This window comes from Delphinus delphis, chromosome 1 (assembly GCF_949987515.2).
Source record: "Delphinus delphis chromosome 1, mDelDel1.2, whole genome shotgun sequence".
NCBI lineage: Eukaryota > Metazoa > Chordata > Mammalia > Artiodactyla > Delphinidae > Delphinus > Delphinus delphis.
Genome location: NC_082683.1, coordinates 11,291,607 through 11,312,529, shown reverse-complemented (window position 1 = coordinate 11,312,529; position 20,923 = coordinate 11,291,607). Strand labels below are relative to the sequence as shown.

Genomic DNA, 20,923 nt, shown 5'->3' with positions numbered 1-20,923 from the left:
GTGTATGTATAGCTGATTCGCCTTGTTATACAGCAGAAACTAACACACCATTGTAAAGCAATTATACTCCAATAAAGATTTAAAGAAAAAAAAACAAAGAGGTTCTGAGATGCTCAGGGAAGCCGGCCCTGGAGCGGCTGGTCTTAGCTTGCATCATAAGCTCACACATCGCTCTCTCCCTTTTCCCCACCCTCCTGCACGCTGGTCCCTCTCTGTGCGACAGGCCAAGCTCTTTCCAGCCTCAGGGCCTTTGCCCCTGCAGGGCCCTCCACCTGCGACACCCTTTTCCCTGCTCTTCCAGTGACACAGCCGCCCCCCGACACCACCCTGTCCCATGCTCCCACGGTAGCAGGGGATGCAGTCCTCGCCTGTGAGGGTCAGAGGCCACGGCTGCGGCAGGGCTTTCGAGGTCCCAGGTCTCCGGTCTGGCTCCCTCGCTGACCAGGAGAGTGATCACGAGCAAGTCCCTTCCCCTCTAAGCCTCGCACGCCCCTTCTATAAAATGGGTCTAACCCTCAGGGTTGAGACGCAGGAGGAAGCCTGGTCCAGGGCATGTGCTCAGCGTATACGGCGAGCGCTCAGTGCCGGTGAGACGGGGGCTGCGTCTCCCCAGGCGCCTGACCCTCTTAGCAGCGCCCGGCGTTCTCTAAGGCGCTACAACCTGCACTCCTTGGGGAGCCTGGACACGAAGGCAGAGCCAGGTCTAGGGTGGGGGGCAGGCCACGGGGAGCAGAGCTGAGGCCTCGGGGACCCGGGGTCCCTCCGCCCCCAGAAGCCTGGGGAAGGGCGGCACTGGCTCCAGCCCCTGTTCTCTCGTCTACTTCAACTGCCTCCTCTGAGGCCACCTGGGTCCAGCTGCCACCCGCACAAGGGGAGGCCGCCCTGCCCTCCCAGCCCCTTGACCCCCCACCCAACCTCCCCACAAAAGCCTGAAGTGCAGGGCGTCCCACCTCACTCCTGCACTGAAAACCCTCCCTGGCTTCCCGCCCCATCAGCCCATCTGAGGCCTCCCTCGGGCCACCTGCGGGGGGGCTTGCAGTTCTGGAAGGCGCTAGACTTGTCCTGCCTCAGGGCCGCTGGAAGAGCTTCCTTCCTTCTTCACAGGTTCCTCCCTGTCGGGCAGTCTCAGCCCTACTGTCACCTCAAGAGCCCTAAAGAGGCCCTCACCCGTGGTCCACTTCTGACAGCAGTTTGGACAACGCACCCCAAACCCCTCGTTAATGTGGGAGGCCCACCCACGCATTACCGTGTGCGTGCCCAGTGGGCACGGCTCCCCGAGAGCAGGCCTGGTGGCTCTGCTCTAGCTCATTCGCTGGGGGGTCTCAAGTGCCCGGAATACTATATGATGACACACGACAATCGAATGATCTCCTCCAGCCATCCGTCCACCCAGCAAGAGTTCATGGGCACCTGCCCCAAGCCAGTTGCCGCTGAAGGCACTGGAGACCCCTGGGTGAAGGTCCCAGACAGGTCCCCCCCTCGGGCCGGTGCTCCCAAACCCCACAGTGAACACGGCCTACAGAAACCTAAACCTGCACCCCGGGGAGGCAGGCTGTCTGCAAGGGACCTCCTGGTTGCTCTGACATGGACAGACTCAAGTGCAGGCTGGGAACTGCCCAGGTCTCTTAGCAAAACTGCAAAGTAGGAGGTTTGCATTGGGGGGCCCTCCCCTGCCCTCATTCCAGACAAACATTTGCAGGTCGCCTATAAGACAGGCCTGGCGCAGGGTGTTCAAAAAGAAGGGAACACCCTTGGCCCCGAGAAATCTCCAGCAAGTAGAAGCAGCACACACAGGTAAGCATAATGCAAAGCAGGTGTGGCACGTGCTTGGCGCCCAGGAACATTTGAAACGGGCCTCGGAACATGGCAGGGCAGTGAGCAGCGGGGACAGTACGAGCAAAGGCGAGAAGGCTGGAAAGGCCCCTGGGCAACCCGTGACCAGTAACAGCTGAGGAAGAGCACGGAAGCCAGGGGAAGTGCGACAGGGTCAGATCATAAAAGGTCTTAACCTCAACCACCACTCTGTGCCCCCAGCCCTGGCTCGCCGTCTCTAGCAGTCCTTAAGACTCTGGAATTTTCATTCTTGCTTCCTGCCACAGACTGAATGTCTGTGTCCCCATAAAATTCCTATGTTGAAACCTAGTGCCCCATGTGATGATGGTACCTGGAGGTGAGGCCTTTGGGAGGTCCTGAGGGTGGAGCAAAAGACACAGCGAAAAGACGGCTGTCTATTAACCAGGAAGAGCGTCCTCACCAGACACGGAATCTGCCAATGCCTGGCTCTCAGACTTCCAGTCTTCAGAATTTTAAGAAACAAATTTCTGTTGTTTATAAGCCACTGGCTACTTTTGTTCTAGCAACCCCAAACGGACCAAGACACCCTCCTTCATCAATTCTCCCCAGTCACCCATCCTGCCGGGGCCCGTCCCCACTCAACTGCCACCAAACGGTTATTTCACGATAAGGTGTGAGTGACTGTTAGGCATCCCCGTTTATATTTACATTGCCAGGCAAGTGGAAGCCAGGGCTGTTTGATTTTATTTTACGGGCATGACTTCTCGGCTTCCTTAAACTGCCCAGAGGAAGCCACTGAGGTTGTTTGCTGTCTATGCAAATGGCAGAGGATTCCAAGAGACCTGGCTTCAAATCCAGTCCTGGCCAGGGACTTGTCGCGACCCTGAGCAAGCCCCATGATGTTTCCGGCTCTCAGTTGCCACGTACACTGCTTGGGGACAATGTCACCCATTTAGGGTTGCCAGATTTAGCAAAATAAAACAAAGCGAAGCAAAACAAACCCAAAAAGCCCAGGTGCACAGTTAAATTTGAATCTCAGATAGACGACAAATAATTTTTAGTATAAGCATGTCTTAAATATTGCATGGAACATACTTATGCTAAAACTTGATTTGTTGTTTATATGAAATTCAAGTGTAACTGGGCATGCTGTGTTTTATCCAGCAACCCTACTTCCATTGCAATGAAACGAGGCCATCATGAGAAAGGGCTGTGTTACTAAATTATCTCACAGGAGGAAGGAGGTTAAGGCACAGAGCAGCCTGGCACAGCCTCCTCTGCCCCTTGCTCTTGGACGAGAGCAAGACGGGGCTGGGTGCCCCTATCCTGAGCTAACAGTGGCAAAGGCAAATTTTTCCTGCGCTCACGTTGCTAATAGGTGTACCTGACACCCAGGCCCCGCCCCTTGAGTCAGGCTCTGAAGAAGCAGGAGGGCGGGATACCAAGTACATGTCCTGCAGGAACCAAGTCTTAGGAGACCAGGCTGGAAAAACAACTCCACAAAAAGAGAGAGCCTTGTCCAAGCTTACTAACTGCACCTGCCCTGGCTGGACTAGACCTTGCACAGCCTGGACCCTTCCAGGGGCAGAGAGCGGTGACAGCCCTGGGACCGCAATCACAGAGAGCCTCACAAGACTGAAGCCCATGTACAGGCTTCAGGACCATTCACAGGCACTTCCCCTCCCTGGGCCTCACCTGTGAAATGGGAGTGATGGGAATGAGACTCACAGGTAATACACTTAAACGTGCTAAGCACGAAGAATGCTGTGTGTGCCCTCGTGCCCCCAACTCCTCCTCCCCTCACTGAGGGGAGCGACCACATTCCTCGGAAGCAATGAAGAAGTGAAAGTTGGAGGACTTGGGTTGCTGTCTCAGAGGGATTGCTACCTCGCTGTGTGACCTTGGGCAAGTCACTATCCCTCTCTGGGCCTTCATAATATCAGTGCCCTTAGAGGGATGCACTCTTCAGGAATCTAGATGAATGCTACCGATAGTGCATTTCTCCCCTTGGCGGGACAGGGGTCCCTGCTCTGGTCCACAGCTGCACTGCTCAGTGAGGCAGCCACCAGCACACGTGGCTACTTAAGCGTAAATTAGTCACAACAAACAACTCAGTTCCTCAGGCACACCCGTCACATGTCAAAAGCACAGAGACCACCCTGTCGGGGCACAGAGCTCCTGGTCAGTGCTCGTTCAGGGGCACGAGGTGGGGAAGGGAAGAAGCGGGGTTTGTGAAGCACCTGGTGCAGCGTGGGCCGCAGACACACGGACAGGAGGGAGCCTTGTGCGAAAGGCGGGAGAGCTGCTGGGGAAGGAGCCATGTTCCTGGAGGAACCGCACTGGCCCTGGCCCAGGGACACAAAAGGGAAAGATCAATTGCATACCTTTCTGCCGACGCTGGGCAACCACGGACCTTAGGGCAGGGGGCCGGTGGTGGTAAAAGGGCCTGGTGCCAAAGAAGTCACAAGCCCGGCAGAGCTCCAGGCCATGGAAGCCGGAAGTAAGCATTGCCTGGGAGAGAGCGGCTCTCCCACCCCCAGGGAAGCCAGCAGTTACCAACGATGCTGCCCTGGGGGGAGCAGGCAGGCCACACAGTGGAAGCCCCCAGAGGCCTCTTCCCAAGGGCAAGGGGGTGTGGCTTACCTACAGGTGACAGAGGGAGCTGGGGAGACCCTAACCCTGCCCCTCTGTAGCACATCTCCTTTTGTTTGTAAGAGCAGCGAGTGCTCGCCATTTTTAAAACGCCATTTCCTGGCCTCTCTTGCAGCTAGAGTTGCCTGTGTGACCCAGTTCTGGCTGATGAGATGTAGGCGGAAGTCCCTGAGGAAGACTGCCCTTTAAGAAAAAAGGGCTTTGCCTCCTCCGTGCCTTCTTGTCTGGAAAGTGGACTTGTGGTTAGAGCTGTGGCAGCAACGTTGTAACAAGGAGGCAACACGCACAGGGAGCAAAAATGATGCCACGGGGAGAGAACAGAGCCTGGGGCCTGGCAGCACAGCTCAGCCCTGCACCTGTGTCTCGAGACCTGGAGCGGCACCAGCTGGGCAGGGCCATCTGGCACAGGAGAGCCTTTGATTTCCCTGCTGATCTACCAGTTCTCCAGAACCAAGCACGGCAGCGCGTGCTACTGGCTGAGATCGAGTTCAGGTGGCTGCTGAGGGCCAGCACCTCTGGGGTCTGCCCTGCGGCCGCCTCAGCTGTGAATTCTGGGCAGTGGGAGGAGGAGGTGGGGACTGTGGAGGAATCCACACAGCAGAGGAGGGAGGTGACCGCTCCCGGCCCTGGGCAAGAGCCCCCAGTTTTGCGACAAGTCCTTTCCTGGCTTAATTTTTGTGAGCTCACAGGGCTGGGGCGGGAGAGCAAGAAGACAAAGAAAAACACTCTCTGTGACTGTGGGGCACCGTCCAAGAACGGGATGCGTGAACAGGCAGCGAGAGGCTCGGAGCTCTCTCAGTGAGTCGCCGGTTTACGAGTCTGGCCTTCCCAAGCCAAAGGTCCGAACAGCAATAATACTGTAACCACCGTGTATCACAATGATTCCTTTGCTAACACTTCGGGAGCACATGATACGTGCTCCAGGCTCTGTGGTAAGTCTGTTACACTCCTTAACGATAACTAGTGAATCCTCACAATAACCTCATGAAGTAGGTCCTGTTATCATCACCCCCTTCAACAGATGGGGAAGTTGAGGCACAGGATTTAGGTGACTTGACCAGCGTCATGCAGAGTCAGAGCGGTCTAGCTCCAGCACCCACCCCAGTCCAAACTCTTGCACTGTACTGTCTTTTTTTTTTTTAATATTTATTTATTTGTCTGCGTCAGATCTTAGTTGCGGCACGTGGGATCTTTAGTTGCAGCATGTGAACTCTTAGTTGCTGCATGTGGGATCTAGTTCCCTGACCTGGGGCCCCTGCATTGGGAGTGTGGACCCTGAGCCACCGGACCCCCAGGGAAGTCCCTCACTGTACTGTCTTGCAGGGGGACAGGGCCACAAACTCCACGGGCCGCCGCAGGCTTGCCCTGACGGATGGCAGGGGAGGGAGGCGTGCCCCCCAGCAGGTATGGGCTTGCTTTTGTTTCCCACATGGAGGTGGGTCACAGGGAGCCGGCCACTCCGTGCATGGCCCTTCTCCGGGGCACCGTTCCCACGCAGCTCCTGGAGAAGGATGTGGCCATGGAGCCAGCAGGGGCTCTGCTCTGCTCACACCTGACGCCCAGCGCCAGCCCAGTGCTGGGCTCCTGGCAGGCACCACACAAGGACGGCGCTGAGTGCGGGGGTGGGGCGGAGGTGGGCCAGGCTGGTCTGGGTCCGCCACCGGGGCTCAGTCCCGGCTCCCCCGCTTCCCAGCTATTTGACCTTAGGACAAGTGACCTCTGAGTTTATCTGAAATTGGAGCCAAGACCAGTCTCCCAAGCCTGTAGTAAACATTTAACAAAGTAATCATCTAAGTGGAAACATTCCAAAAGCTTCTAAATGGGGGTCATATGGAGCTCGTCAAGATCATTATTATAGAAAAGGGCAAACCTCCCCGATGTTCCGAGGAGAGGCCTTGGCCCCAAGAACCTGGGAGCCCAGACTTGTGGGCCTCCCAACCCGGAAGGGGTGGATTAAATGACAGAGAAGGCTCAGTCACCCAGTCTGCAGGGCAAAGGCAGGACCAAGGGCACAGGGGGCTCCGAAGGGAGGGCAGGCTGGAGTGACAGTCCCTGGCTGCCTGTCGTGGGTAATAAACAGCGAAACACACATCTGTCAAAACTCTCTGAACTCAGATGGTACCCTTAAAACCTGTGCACTTTGCTGTAGGAAATCATACCTAAAAACATACACATATATACATATATAGCAGTAACATAGTTCAGGCTTCCCATTCACTCACTTTTATAGATATTCCCCCCAAATCCAGGTACCGAGCTCACCGGCCCCCTGCCCTCCAGCAGGCCTCAGGAAAAGGGGAGCCTGAGTCCAACCCCGGGCTCTGTGGACAACCTCCGTTCACTTGAGCTATACCTGCCCTGCAGCAGACAAATTGGACCATGCCCCGCTGGCCCTGGCCGGATGGAGGTCACTTCCAGGTGACACGACGCTCTGCTTAACGATGCCATGGTTCGCTTCTGGTCCAAACACCCTTTCTGGCAGAGACGATGGCTGACGGCACTGCCATGTTCTGAGCCCCGACTTTGTGCGGGATGCCACCCACTGGACTACAGGCTTCATCTCACCGGCTCCTCATGACACCCACACAGGGCTGTAGTGACCCCGCTTGAGCTCGGAGGTGCTGCGGGTGTGTGGGACGGAGCCCAGGTCAGCCTGTGGTCGTGCAGCCCCCCCGCCATGGGCTGGTCCAGCAGCGGCCGGCAGGCCGTGAGCGCTCAAAAGCCACCACTGCTGCCGGGACTGCCGTTACTGTCCTCGCTGCCAAATCTGGTCCAGGTGGTAGTCTCAGAACGTTAGGATGATGCTTGTTCTAAAAATTAGGAATCAGATGGTTCTTGGAGGGTTAAAATGTTAAGACTGAGGTACAATGATTCATATCAAGTCCCCATAAGAGATGGGCTCCCAGGCCCCAAAACTAAAAAGGACCAGATGTATTCGTGTCCAAGGAAGCCAGTACCTGATGGCGGAAGGGAGTCCTGAAAAGGCAGAGTCAGAGACGGGGTCGCTGGCAGAGCCCACGTCCCAGGCTGAGGGGGTGAGGGTCTTCACCAGCGGCCTAAGGGCACCTCCTCTGTTCTGCCTTTCTGCGGGGGGAGCACATGGAGAGAAAGAGGCAGCCGCATTCCTATGTTGCATTCCCTCTGTTCTTGAATTCATTCTTCATCATCATCACGGTGATAACAGTAACACTTTCTGAGTCACTTGTGCATGCCAGAACAGTTCTAAATCCTCACACCCTTAATTCTCAATCCTCCCAATAACCCAAGGTGATGCACCCACTTTACAGAAGAAACTGAGGCATGGAGAAAACATGTGGTTAAACCCGGGTGGTCTGGCTGCAGAGTCTTTTCTGGTCACTACTGAGTTCTATTCGACCTCTTCTCCTGCGGTACAGCTGCCCCACAAGGCAGGCAAAGCCTATGTGTCCTCTCAGGGCCCGCAGTTACAAGGGGGCCCTCAAACCCTCCTGGGACAGATACCACTGTTTGCATCCTTCCCCCAGCCTGGAAGGCCTGAGATCGCAGAACCTCTTGGCTAAGTTGACCCAACAGCCAAGGAGGGACAGGAGCGCTGGATTCAAACAGCCCAGGGCAGCGGCAGCAGAGGCAGCCATGCAGCCCTCGGTTCTAGACTCAGCCCCGAAGGTTCCTCAAGGCTCTGTAAATGAATGGAATTCCACAGGGACATCCAGCCAGGTGGGACTTGATTGAATGTAACGGTTTGTCTGTGGAGAGAGAAATCTGGGAACCGTAGCCTGGGAAGAGCAGCCTCAGGGCCGGGCCTCTGAGATGGGGGAGGGAAGACTTGACATCACTTCCTTCTGCTTGTCTGGTCCCCTCACACCCAGCCCAGGCTCCCCTCCAGCCTGGTCTGTGCGTGGGGAGCTGAAAATAGCCCTCTTGGTCTACCTCTGCTCTCCCAGGGATGTAGACTCTCCCATCCCTCCCTCCATCCCCCCTGTATGTGGAGACACACCCACCAGGCCAGGAACAGGGCCAGGGGCAGGCAGACAAGAGCTGGGTCTATGGTTTGCTAGAGATTTCCGTGTTCTCTGGGCCTTTGTCATGTGGTCCTGACACTGAAAGCTTTGGGGGTGACGGGACACAATACAGCACTCACCAAATACAAGTAGATTCTCAAACAACGCCCAGGCACTCCTCAGCAGTATTAATTCCAAGGCTGCTCCAGGGCCTGGGAGAGCCGCCCGGTAATTCTTACTACAGGTGGGTAGGGGAGGGCCTGGCAGGTACCAGGTGATGCAGGCTTTGTCTTTTTCTCGTATTTCACAGTAATTGTTTTCTCTTTTAGGTGCTGTTTAACCCGTCTTTCCTGCAGAGCTGTCCCATAAACATACCTTTCAGCCAGACTCGTCTTGGGCCCGATTGCCAAGCTAATCCTCTTCCACAATCTTGGGGGGGCCTGCCTTTCCCACGGGAAGCTCTGCCCACCCAGCTCCACATCCCGGGAATCCAATCCTCTCAGGGAAGGGGTCTGCGTCCTTTGACCATCCCTCGCCAAGCACTGACTCAGGAATAATTGTGTGCCAGGCACCAGCCCTGGAAGGGTGCCAGTCTCAGGTTCAAAAGCAGAGATGCCTGGGGAAGTGAAGGCATCGCCAACCTCCAGCACGCAGCTCCCTAGTTCTCAGGCAGAGCCAAACCTGAGGATCTGCGCTACGGAACGTGGTCCCTGCAGGCGGCCTGGCCTGATTCCTAGAATGTGCCCTTTGGTCACTGGAGGTCCTCGCTTCCTGTGTCCACTGCTCCCCAAGCCCGGAAAGGACAGCCTCTGGCAGGCTTTCTGGGCGTGTGGCTTGATGTCACCATGCACTGACAGCCAGTAGGAGCCCCACGGTCCTCGGGGGTCTGCAACAGTCACTCAGCGGGTGATTCTAGCTCCAGAAGGAATGTGCACCCCCAAATACAGCATCTGTCTGGGGGTGGAAAGGGCGGCTGAGTCCCGGACAGGCTGTGACTGCTTGGTCCCAAAGCCAGGTGCCCAGGCCTTGAGGAGCTGGATTCAAACAGCCCAGGGCAGCGGCAGCAGAGGCAGCCATGCAGCCCTCGGTTCTAGACTCAGCCCCGAAGGTTCCTCAAGGCTCTGTAAATGAATGGGGGCCTTGAGGAGCCCACTCCTATCTGCTTGCTGGGCAGGAGTGATGGGAGAGGAAAGGGCTGGCCTCTCCTTAGGGCCGGGCCAGCTGCCTCCCCTGGCCCTCATTGAACACAGTTTCCCTTGGGACTTAGAAGCAGCGAGCTGGGGCCCATTCGAATCGGGTGGGCTGACAGCAGATGTCCTGGGATACCCTCTTGGTGCAAAGAGGAATCTTAACACTCTTATCAAGTTGAGCCTTAAAGCCACTGCTTCCCCTGGGATGCTGGCTCATCCCACATTTTCAAAGTTCTTCATTATCCCCCCCCCCGACTTTTTGGTTCAGCCGACATCTATGCCTCCAGTCTTCCAGACAGAGCACCTCCATTTCCCTCTGGGGAGCCACCCACTCCCAGAGCCCATGGTTCAAAGGTGGAGCTAAGACCCAGGCTGGCCCATCAGAGAGCTGAGTTGTCCTGGCCACTGTGATTGGTTTAGGAGGGGAAGCACATGACACAAATCAGTCCAATCAGGGTCAGAGTCTGGACCAGGAGCCGCCCTCTTTAATGATGGATGAGAGGATGGAGCCAGGAGGCGGTAGCGGCCATCCTGCCACCAAGAAGGGAGCGCCAACAAGACAAAGACTGGATTCAGATAATATCCTTGTTGTCCTGGATCATACCACACCTGAAGCCAGGATCTACTCCTGAATTTTTCAGTTATGTGAACCAACACATTCTTAAGCCAGTTTGAGTTGCATTTTCTATCCCTTGCAACTGTAAAAGAATCCTGATAAACGGTTTCTGTCAGGGACCGTTTTCTGGGTGCCCAGCACCCCCAGAAACTTAAAGGCCACCTGCTATGTGCTAAGCACCCTAAGCTGTATCACTGTCCTGCAGAAACCACACAAGCAAAACGGACAATGGAATTCACCTCCGCAGAACCAGCGAGCACCTACTCCCACGTGAGCTTTAATTCCAGCTCTTCTTTGACTGCAGTGACCAGTCCCCCTGGGTTGAAACCCTGGAAGGCACAAATTTTCAAGCTCTGCCTCAAGGCCATTTCCAGACTTTTCCTACCCGAATCAGCCTTTCTCCTCTTCTCCCACCCGAAGAGGTCTGCGAGCACTGACCCCGCAGCCTTCCTCGGCCTGAAGGCTCTGGGTCCCGTTTGGGTGCTGACTTATGTGTCTGGCCCTAAGCCTCGGGCCACTGAATTCTCTCGCTGGGAGCAGTGCTAGCATTCTCTCCATTTTGCACATGCAAACGGAGGTGGAGAGACGGAGACCAGGACAGGTGGACAGGCTTGTTCAAGGTTACAGCGCAGGTCCCGGTGGCACAGCGGATCCCAACTCAGAAGTCTGTCTGATTGCAAAGCTCACGTTCCGAACTGGACTAGGCGCCCAGCCCTAAATGCCATGCTGTGCATATTTGTCAAACTAAACTCCAGGACAAAGAGTGGGCCAGGGCTGGAACTGGGCCTTTTTTCGAACTTTGGTGAAAACAACCGGGTCCCCCAGCCTTGGCTCTCACCACGAGCTTCTCCCGTCCCCAAGGCTTGGCTCCTGAAGGAACAAATCCAGGAGAGGGACAGTGACCACTGGCAGCACTGCCTGTTTCCCTCTCCGCCCTCACCACGCAGGACTCTCTCCTCCCACCCCTCCTCCCTCTTCTCCACCCTCCGGGGGAAAAAAATTACCAAAACACAAAGAGGAAAAAGAAAGAAGGCCCAGCACTGGTTACACCCACCAACTTGTGACACGGCAGCCCACCCATGCGGCGAGCACAAAGCTCACTGCAAACCAGGAGGAAGCAACTTGACCGAGGCCTTGCGACTGCAGGGGGACAGCCCAGACCTTGCTTTCTTTCCCACCCGAGTCTGAGTCAGCAGCAAAAAACCTGCATCTCAATTTCCTTCTCCACCCATTACCAGAATGCACAGCGCAGACTGAAGCTGCCCGTCCCTCTTGTCAGAGATCGGGTTCTCCAAGGCCTGGCTCCCGGCAGGAGAGCTACCTTCCTAAGAAGCCTGGGGGAAGAAAGACATTTATATCCCCATTTTATAGACGGCCAAACTGAGGCCCAAAGGAAGGTGTCTGGAATCTACAGCCCTGACTGCTAGGCCACTGGCCACTATAACCTGGAAGCAAACTGGAAACACGCTTTGGCTGGAACATTCTGCTCAGCCTTTCTTAGGCATCAGTCAACTCAGGGGTTAAATGCTTCGAAACATGTTCAACATGCCGAAGGCCCCCGCAGATGTAAACAATTACACAGAGAAGGGAAGTGGGCGACCAGGGCCCAGCCGGGGCTCTCCTAGCATCGCCAGCACACGAGGGCGGCGAGCCTAAAATTCCCGCATCTTCAGATCTGTATCTCGAACAGATCCGGGCTTTCAGAAGAATTTAAACCAAGTCCAGGTGGCAACCTGGACAAACAGCAAACCTGGAGGACTCACTGTCTCAAAAGTGGCTTCAGAAGGCGAACTAAGAATGGGCGTCTCCTGCTACGTCTCGACCTCCACATCCCTCAACTTCCTCACCTACAAAACCACAACAGTGATGGCTAAGAGCAGTGACTCCGGCACCAAATCCTGCCTCTGTCCTTTATAGTAGCTGTCGGGCCCCAGCAGATCACTTCCGTGTCCTCATGTGAAGCATGAAGGTAACGATAGTGTCCATCTCTCAGGGCTGCTGTGACAAGAAGGGGCCTGGCACAGAGCGAGCCCTCAGCTGATGCTGGCAGCCAGTTCCGATGCCATCGAGAGGATGCCTGACCCCACGGAGGGGGCGGAGAGGGAAGAGGACGTCTTGGGCTCCTGCAGTGGGAGGCGCCCAAGGCTGCGGAGCCTGCAAGCTGCAGGGCGGCCCACGGACCCATGTAACTCGCTCCTGACTATTCTCCAGCCCCACCGAGCAGCTGCTCCAGCAAAGAATAAAATATGCTTTGCATACTTCAAATGCTTCACTTATGAAAACTGGCAGGGCCGCCTTTCTGAATTGTTTAGCGATAAAGTCAGCAATGAAACCGTTGGAGGCTCTCACCGCCGGAACCTGGGTCGGGGAGCCTGCAGGGGGCAGGGGAGGAGGACAGGCCAGCCGCTAGCGCGGAGCCCACAGGGGCTTCCAGAAGGCGCCATGTGGGATTTTTCAGAGGGGCACTGGGATCACGTCCTGGTGTCCTGATGTGAAATTGGATCCTCCCTCTGGAGCCAAGCCCCAAGCCAGCAGGGGCAGAGGGGAGGCCCCTTCCGGCCTGGAACGTTTTCCCACACTCCAAGGGCGCCCCGGTTTCCAGCCAATGGAGTTAATTGAAAAATTACCTTGGGCTGAGAAACAGCAGTGCCGGTCCACGTGGGCTGGGTCACAGGAAACCCTACTGGGTCTCCGGCGTGCCTGTACTTCAACAACCTAGAGCTGGAAGGCCAGGAGCCGTGCTCGGCATCCCAGGAACCGGGGAAGCTCTACGTGCTGGGCACGCATCCCAGCAACCTCGGAGGGTGGCACGATGCCCGTGTTAGAGATGAGACTGAGGTGCAGAGACTCAGGGCCTGCCCAAGGGCCACGGTCACCAGGGCTGCCTGGCTCCCCCTGCGACACCTCTTCTCAGGATGCTCTTCCTTCCTGTGCCCCAGGGCCCCCCCACCCCAAATCCTAACAGACAGAGCTCAAGTGGAAGCACACGAGGCACGCCAGTGAGCGAGGCCGGCGGGAGGCCTTCTGCCCGGCGTGGAACTAGTCGGCCTCTTCACACGCAGAAGGCTGCCTGCATTCCGGCTGATATTGTTAAGCTGAATACAGTGCTTGTAACTTTTTCTTCAAAGTGCTCTCACCTCTTCCTCTTATGTTTATCACCCAAACCCCTGGCAAGATTACGATGGTGGGTTTTATTGTCCTCATTAAGGGGCAGTCAACTAAGGCCCAAGGCATGGCTCCTCCCCTCAGCCAGCTCACCCAGGGATTCTAAGGTGTGCGAGGCCTGGGCCCACTTCTCCTACCTTGGCCCCCCCCGAGCCCCTCCCACCCCACCTGTGCGGACTCCTGGGTACACCCCTGCCTCTCTGGACTGTTTGGTCCATTCCTGTCCTCCTAGGTCCTCAGTCTGTTCAAAGGGCCTGGGGCACCCCTGCTTCTGCAGTGGTCCATCTAGTCTCCAGAGGCCTTTGCAGTCATCGGTTCTGAGACTTCAAAGTAGGACCAATGGGGGCCCCACGACTGTGTCCCTCCTCCCATCAGAGTACAACTTTCAGGATTTAAAATGAACAAAATCGATTAGAAAAATGACCTTATTTCCCCTGGGGAGTTTCAGCAGTGTTGTCTGTGAACCAAATATATAATCAAGACACAGAAAATGGGGTTTTTTTGGGGGGGGGAAGGGAGAGCAGTGGGATGAAGAGGGCAAACTCAAGTCCCTGAGTTACTACATCTGTGGACAGAACTTCTCCCCGCGCGGGAAGACGCAACCTGAACGCATAAGCTGCGTATCTGACTTCCGGTTTTGACAGATGCTCGCTGAACACCTGGGCTGAGAGGCAGCGTGGTCTAAGTGGCCGGAAACACCTTGGGGGCGAGTTGGTCTGGGTTTGAGTCCCAGTCCCTTACTAACCTCTCTCTGCCACAGTTCCCTTACCTGTAACATGGGGCAATAACAGTACCCATCTTACAGGGTTGTCGTGAGGATGAAATGAGTGACTACACGCATAGAGTCCACATAGACACACGCACGGACCGAACCCATAAAAGAACCGTGCTTGGCACAGGCCAAGTGCTATGTGCCAGCTGGTTCTTCCCCCTCCCCCTCCCAGGAGCCACTGCCTTCTGGTTCTGAGACCAGCCCCTGCCCAGCAGCCTTGTCCCTGGATCCCCAGGGGCTTCTCCTGGAAACCTGACCTGAACTTCCAGGTAGAACATTCCTTGCTGAGAGGTCTCCCGAGTGGGGCTCCCAGCAGCTGGGGGCTTGTTGCTGAGGAAGTGGCCCACGAGATCCTAGTCTGGAAGCACGAAGCCCCCTCTCTTTTGCCGCCCGCCCCCCTCACTTTCGCCTGTTTATGGGCTGAGAAAGGCAGAGATGCAGCTTGAATTCCTGCTTTGAGCTGCCGCCAGCTCGCCACCAAACGTTTCCCCCGTCTGTCTGGCCCTCTCCACCATTTCACAAAGGTCAAACGCTTACTGCACTCCGCGTACGGCCTCTTGGGAGTGCAGAGGAGAAAACTATTCGAAAAATGTAAGTTGGAAAAACCCCATGGCTCGCCACCACCACACTGCCCCCCCCCCCCGACACTGGCACACGCGTTCACGGCTCACCCCCAGTTCGACAGAACACACAGCCGTGTCCCAGCCCCTTGGTCTTAAAAACAAGTAGGAGGACAGAGAGGCGAGGCAGAATTTCCACTGATGGTGACCAGAGCCTAGGCTGTCATCCTCGGAGGAATACAAATGACCCTGTCAGCCCAGACAAGGAAATCTCTTGTACAGAACGGCATCCTTCTAGGTCATTCTGGAGCAGCTCCTGGCAGGAGCCGCGTATCATGTGCCATGGCACCTAGAAGAGCCCTGACCCACGAGCTAAGCCCAAGAAGCGCCCACAGAGCTGAGGTGAGCCCAGGGCATGAGCTTGGGGCAGGGGAACCCTTAGAGCAGGCTGAGGCTCTCCTAGGACCGCGCTCCCCTGCCCAGAGGTGCTTTCAAGACCAAACATGCTTTTCTTGGACGCCGTCTTCTTCCACGCCCCTCCCCCGCACCCCAAGAGAAAATGACTCCAACTAAAGAATAGCAGGTTCTAGGCTCGGCCACGGCGGAATCAAAGCGTCCAGCTTGAATAAAGGAACGAACAGAATGAGAGCGGTGACCCTGGATGTGAATGGTCTGGGGCAGGTCAGAGACTTTTTCTTGTTCTATAGACAGCTGACCCGTGAACAACTCAGGGGACAGGGGCGCCCACTGTCCACACAGTCGAAAACTGGGGTGTAATTCACAGTCTGCCCTCCGTATCCTGGTGGATCCGACTACCCGCAGATGGTGCAGTCATGTAATATTTACTATTGAAATAATCCACGTCTAAGTGGACCCGAGCAGTTCAAACCCATGTCGGTCAAGGGTCGACTGTCTTTTATTCTCATAAGCCAGCCTCCTCCTGCCCTACTCTGGTGGGCGGAACTGCTAGATCTTTCTTCTTTCTTCTCCCCAGTCCACAAACTTCAAACCTGGAATATCTGGGCCTTTCACACACATCTTTCCTGACACACCTGAAACAGTGTGGATCACTGAGGCTGTCTGAGGGGAAGGAGAACAGATACGCGTGGCGGGGTGTACAGGGCTGGCCCAGTGCGGGTGTACACAAAACATACACACCCCCCGCACTTTGTGGATGCTTCAGAACTGCTTCCACGGTTGGGCCAAGCAGCAGAAAATAAGCCGATTGAAGAAGCAGGTGTCCTAACCAGCAGCAGGTGTCCTAACCAGCAGCAGGTGTCCTAACCAGGAGCAGGTGGCAGCACTGGGACTCGACTTGTAACAAGAAAAAGTCCCGTGTGCTGTGGACTTGCTGTCCCGTCCCTCTGGAACTGAGGTGGCTCGCCAGCCAGGCCCGTGACGTCACTCCTTCCCCGGTGGCAGACGGCACAGCTGTCAGGCTAGCTACTGATAGCTGCCGACATTCCAGGAATCCCCATGCAAGCTCCGGTTACTCTTCAGCCAGGAGACCCCAGGCAGTGAAGCCCAAACCCAGGAGGCAGGGGACGAGGGGACAGTGGCCCTCTGGCCCTCATGCAGGTGAGCAGGCAGCACGGATTTCAGCAGAGACCACGGGCAGGCAGGGCCCAAGAGTCTTCAGCTAAGATCCTTTCCATAATCATGAAAATTAACCCAGGATAACCCCGCTGCCCAGGAAATCGTTCCTGCTCCTGTCTCTGGAGAAACCTATAAATCTCCTTCCAAATGAGCATTTGCTCTGCACGCACACCTGCAAAGAGCTAATTTGGGGGAAGTGGCGGGGCGGAAACCAGACCTCCAACCCAGGCTGGCCTGGTCTGGAAGGGAGGCGGCTGACTCAAGTTAAACATTTCCAGGCAGAGAAATTCAATCTCCTTTTTCAAGGGCTTGGCATTTAACGCGCTGCTTTTCGGTCCACCCTCCTCTTTTGGTAACCCCTTGGCCGCAGGCAGATGTCGACAGGACCCTCTCGCCAAGAGGCGAGTGCTGTTCGTTTGGCCGTGTATGCTGTTTACGGATCCCAAAAGGAGTACGTGAACTTGTCACTGGATGTCTCTGGGGCTCCTTCTGACCTAAGAGCTGTCAGCGCAGGGGTGGGTGCAGAATTGCAGCCCAATTCCACAGCCCTGGCCTGGCCTAGGCTACTGTGTCGGCCCCACCTGCCCTAAGACCATTCCATGGAGTTCCTAGCTCCCTTTCTCCTTGCCTGCTGCCCGGAGGGCCCGCCTGACGTCTTCAGGCTCCCGCAGAGTCCTCTTAAAGAAACATCAGGAGAGCCAGGAACACACGGCTCAGTCTGGGGAACATTCTTCCCTTGGATGTGCAAGGGAAGTTTCGGCCTCCAGAAGTTCTCTCTGCCCTCACAAAGGGCTCCGGGTGGGAGATGAGAATCAAAGGCTAGTCAAGCTGGGCGCACCACGGCAAGACATCCTGTCCTCCAACTTCCCCAGCGCAATCTGCTCTGCCCTGGCTGGGGAAAAAGATGCTTAGAGAAAGGAAGCTGGTGCAGGAAGGTGTACTGGTTCATGTGCCACGGTGGCTGTCTTCTCACGTCAGAGGGGTTGGCGTGTCAAGGAAATAGATTCAGCGTGTAAGATCCTCGAATGGTAGGACACGGGCCAAGGGTGGATGCTACAAAGAGATCAACTTGGGGCTCAATGTACCAGTGAGTGAATGCTTCAAACAAATTAAAGACCGTAAGGGCTGCCAGAGAGGAAGTACGTTTCCAGTCCCTGCAGGGGTGCCAGCTCAGGAGGAACACCTGCCGGGGACTCGATGGGTCAGTCTGTTTCCCTGAGTTAACCACCTTCCATACTGCATACAGGGAGCCCGCCCGCCCTGACACACGCAGATGATTGATTAGTCACCTGACCCAGGGTCTTGCAGACTACTGATGAGGCAGGGACCAATCCGATTCTCTGTCTCCCAGGCATTTCAGAGATTGAAAGGTCCTGCAAGAGCAGACGCCCCGGCAGAGCAGTAAAGCAAGGCAGGCAGTTAGGGAGAATCCTCGGAAATTCCTAGGGGGCGGGACGGAGTGAGAGGGCACTGCTCCAGGCTCCCAGCATTGGCGCCAGACCCCACGTGGCTGGCCTTGGGCTTCTCGAGGTTGCCTTTGTGCCTTCACAAGCAGCCCTCCTTTGACTTGAGCGCCCGCGGTGTGAGCTCTGAAACACTGGCGCACCCCTGCCAGGGAACCCTGCAGCGGAAGGCAGGGCCCTCTCTGGGGCTGGCCAGGCTGGGTGAAGGCTCAGCCACTGCCACTGAACCTGGCAGTCCTGATGCTGTGAGGGGTGAAGCCCTAGGCCTTCCCCAAGGCCCCTGCTCCCCACTCCGTAACCACGTGCCTCCCTTCACTGCTAGGCACGGTGCCCGGATCTGCACCGCGTGCCATGGAGAACAAAGTAAAAGCTCAGTCATGGCCAGGACTCAATATCCCAACAGGCAGAAGAGTGCCCGGTGGGCACACGCCCTCCCACAGCCCCCCCCTCCATGGAAAGGCACCTCCAGCACTGCCCACACCAACCAGACCCCACGCTTCCCAAACATCATTTTATTATTTGCAACCCATTTGAGATGACGCATTAAGAAAGCCATCATTCCACTTATTAAGCACCCACTGTACACCAGGCTCTGCCGGCTGGCTTCCCTCATTCCCATGCCAAGATGAGGAACCCGAGGCTTGGGAAGATGAAGCAGTGTCCCTGAAGACCCCGGTGTGGGCTTCTCACAAGTTGTGAGTCTCTGACAGCTGCCTCTGAGTTGGGGAGCAAAGCGCTAGCAGATGCCATCTCCAAAAATGTCTCCTCGACAAGACTCACCTTTGCACCAAAGACTTTATCTCCTGCGGGTCACTGACCCTGGACTTGTGCAAACTGGCATCTCTCCGGTGAGCCTTGTATTGCTCCAGTGCCCATTCGGCATTAGGCTAAGAGAAATGATGTTTCCTGAGCACCTACTACGCGCCAAGCACCATGCAAAGCCCTGTGCATGGGCCATCGCATTTAATCCCCACAAAACCCTACTAGATAGGATTAGCGCCCCCAATTTACAGATGGATAAACTGAGGCTCACAGGGGTTAAGGAGCTGGGAACGATTTGCACCCAGGCAGTCTGGCTCCATGGCCCCGAGCACTTGGTACACAGTCTGCAATATCCCTACATTTAGGGCTCCAGGTCCGGGGACTTGCCTTAGTGTGAAGCCTCGCTCTCCTCCTGGGGCTGATATGGAATGAAACACGGAGCCCGCACCTACGCCCTAAACAACACCAGGTGCAGAGGCAGGCCAACCATGCCCTTTTGCTAAATTCTTAGCTTCCCAGGCTGCCCACTCCCTACCCTGCTGTGAGAAGGTAGCATCTTCCTGCTGGGTATGCCATAAATTCAGGTCATCTCCAGAGGGAAGCAGTCAGCGCTCTCCAGGGAGATGGCCAAGCGATGCAGCCCAGAAAATCTGACTCCTATGGGAAGGCTGAGAGAAGCCAGATGCCGTCTGGAGGGCCCAAAGCCCTCGCTGCTGCCGCTGACCTCGGCGCACTCAGCAATACCAGGGACATGGCAGGAGGCTGACGAGGGGGCCGTCACCGCACGCGTTTATGCTGGCCCTCAGGGAAGCAGGCACGCTGTGTGTGGGGTGCTCAAATCAAGCCCACGCAGGCCCCACACTCAGGAAGCCAACGGTCCAGGGGTCCTCCTGCAAGCCCGCCTGGGACAGGTGTGATTTGAAAAAAAAAAGCTTAAACAGAGGGATGGGAGGGAGAGAAAGGAGGGGTCGTGATGACTTATGCCCAGGAGACTATGAAGGAACATGAGAGACAGCAAGAGTCCAGCTGCTTCTTGAAGATAGAGAAGGAAGGAAAAGGGGAGACAGAAGGAACAACGGACAAAAGAGAAAGCCTAGCTCCTCCACAGGGGTCTAGAACAGGGCCTGGCCCATGGTAGGTTCTCAAGAAAACCTGCAAAATAATTAACCGGTAGCATCTACACCTAAGGCTTTCCTTTGCATCTCACAACACCCAGTGAGCGAGGGGCACACGCAAACACACTGGCTGAAGGAGCCAGCTCACATTCTGCAGAGAACAGCTTGTACAACTGCCTCCCAGCTTCCATTCCTCAGGACGAATACTCTCCCTGACCTTCCTTTGTCTGATACCCCACCATCAGCCAGTGCGTTTCCCTGGAAGCTCACAACCCCTACCCCAACCTATTCTAAGGAAGGGCACATGATCTGGGCCTGCCAATCAGTGCATTCCTGCCTACTGGACTAAGTGATTGGCTCAGAGCTGTTGCATAATTAAAGCTAGGCCAATGAGAGTCAGTCCTGGGATTTTTGCTAGAAACACTGGGAATAAAGGACTCTCTACACTGGAATCCAAGAAAGATAAACGTTGCTTAGACTTGTGAGGGGTCATTTTTGCCACTAGAAAGGATAAAGGCCAAACAGATGAAAGGAAAGCTGGGAGATGACCTCATCTGAGCCCCTGGATGCAGCTACGCTTGAAGCTTGACCTACCGCTGATCAATTCAGTTAGGGGGAGCTACTGATTTCCCTTTCTATGAGTCAGTTCCAGCAGTGTTTCTATCATTTGCAACTCAAATACTCCTGTAACTACATGACTCTCTGGGAAGGTAGTAGGAAACTAAGAAGTACAAACAATACAAAGCTAGTTTTTTTTCTTTAACAAATAGCTATCGAGCTCTAAGCATGAAACTCTCTGAGCCTCGGATGCCACCCTGAGAGCTGGTGATCAGGCCTCCGTAGCTCACAGGGTGAACAGAGAGAGTAGCCAAACCCTCCTATGACCTCTGTTATCTTTAACACGTTAAGGCCAAGAGAAGCAGGAAACCCACAGCGCTGGGAAAGACAGGCTGTGTCAGCGACACCACACCTGGAGCACACCACACCTGAGCCTCTGGCTGGACTTCGCAGAGCTGCCCCATGACCCTCACACTTTACAAGGACCCTGCCCAGCCCAGGGAGGCAGCCACAAGGAGCTCCCCACCAGGGCTGGGCCTGGCACCTTCAGGGACAGAGTCCCTTTGTTATTCCTCACTTCAGACTCTGCCACAGTTCAGGACGGACACAAGTGATGCTGCGGCAGGGACAGGAGGGTGGTGACTACTGTGGGCTCCAGCTGGGCTCCAGCTGGACTCGAGTCGAATCTTACCTCTTCTGC

General features: G+C 55.8%; 1 protein-coding gene across 2 annotated transcripts in view; it reads right to left on the bottom strand.

Annotated features, from left to right (window-relative positions):
* The window catches only part of KAZN (kazrin, periplakin interacting protein), a 461,784-nt gene that overhangs the window by 124,936 nt on the left and 315,925 nt on the right, over positions 1-20,923 (bottom strand). The gene's annotated exons all lie outside the window — the stretch shown is intronic.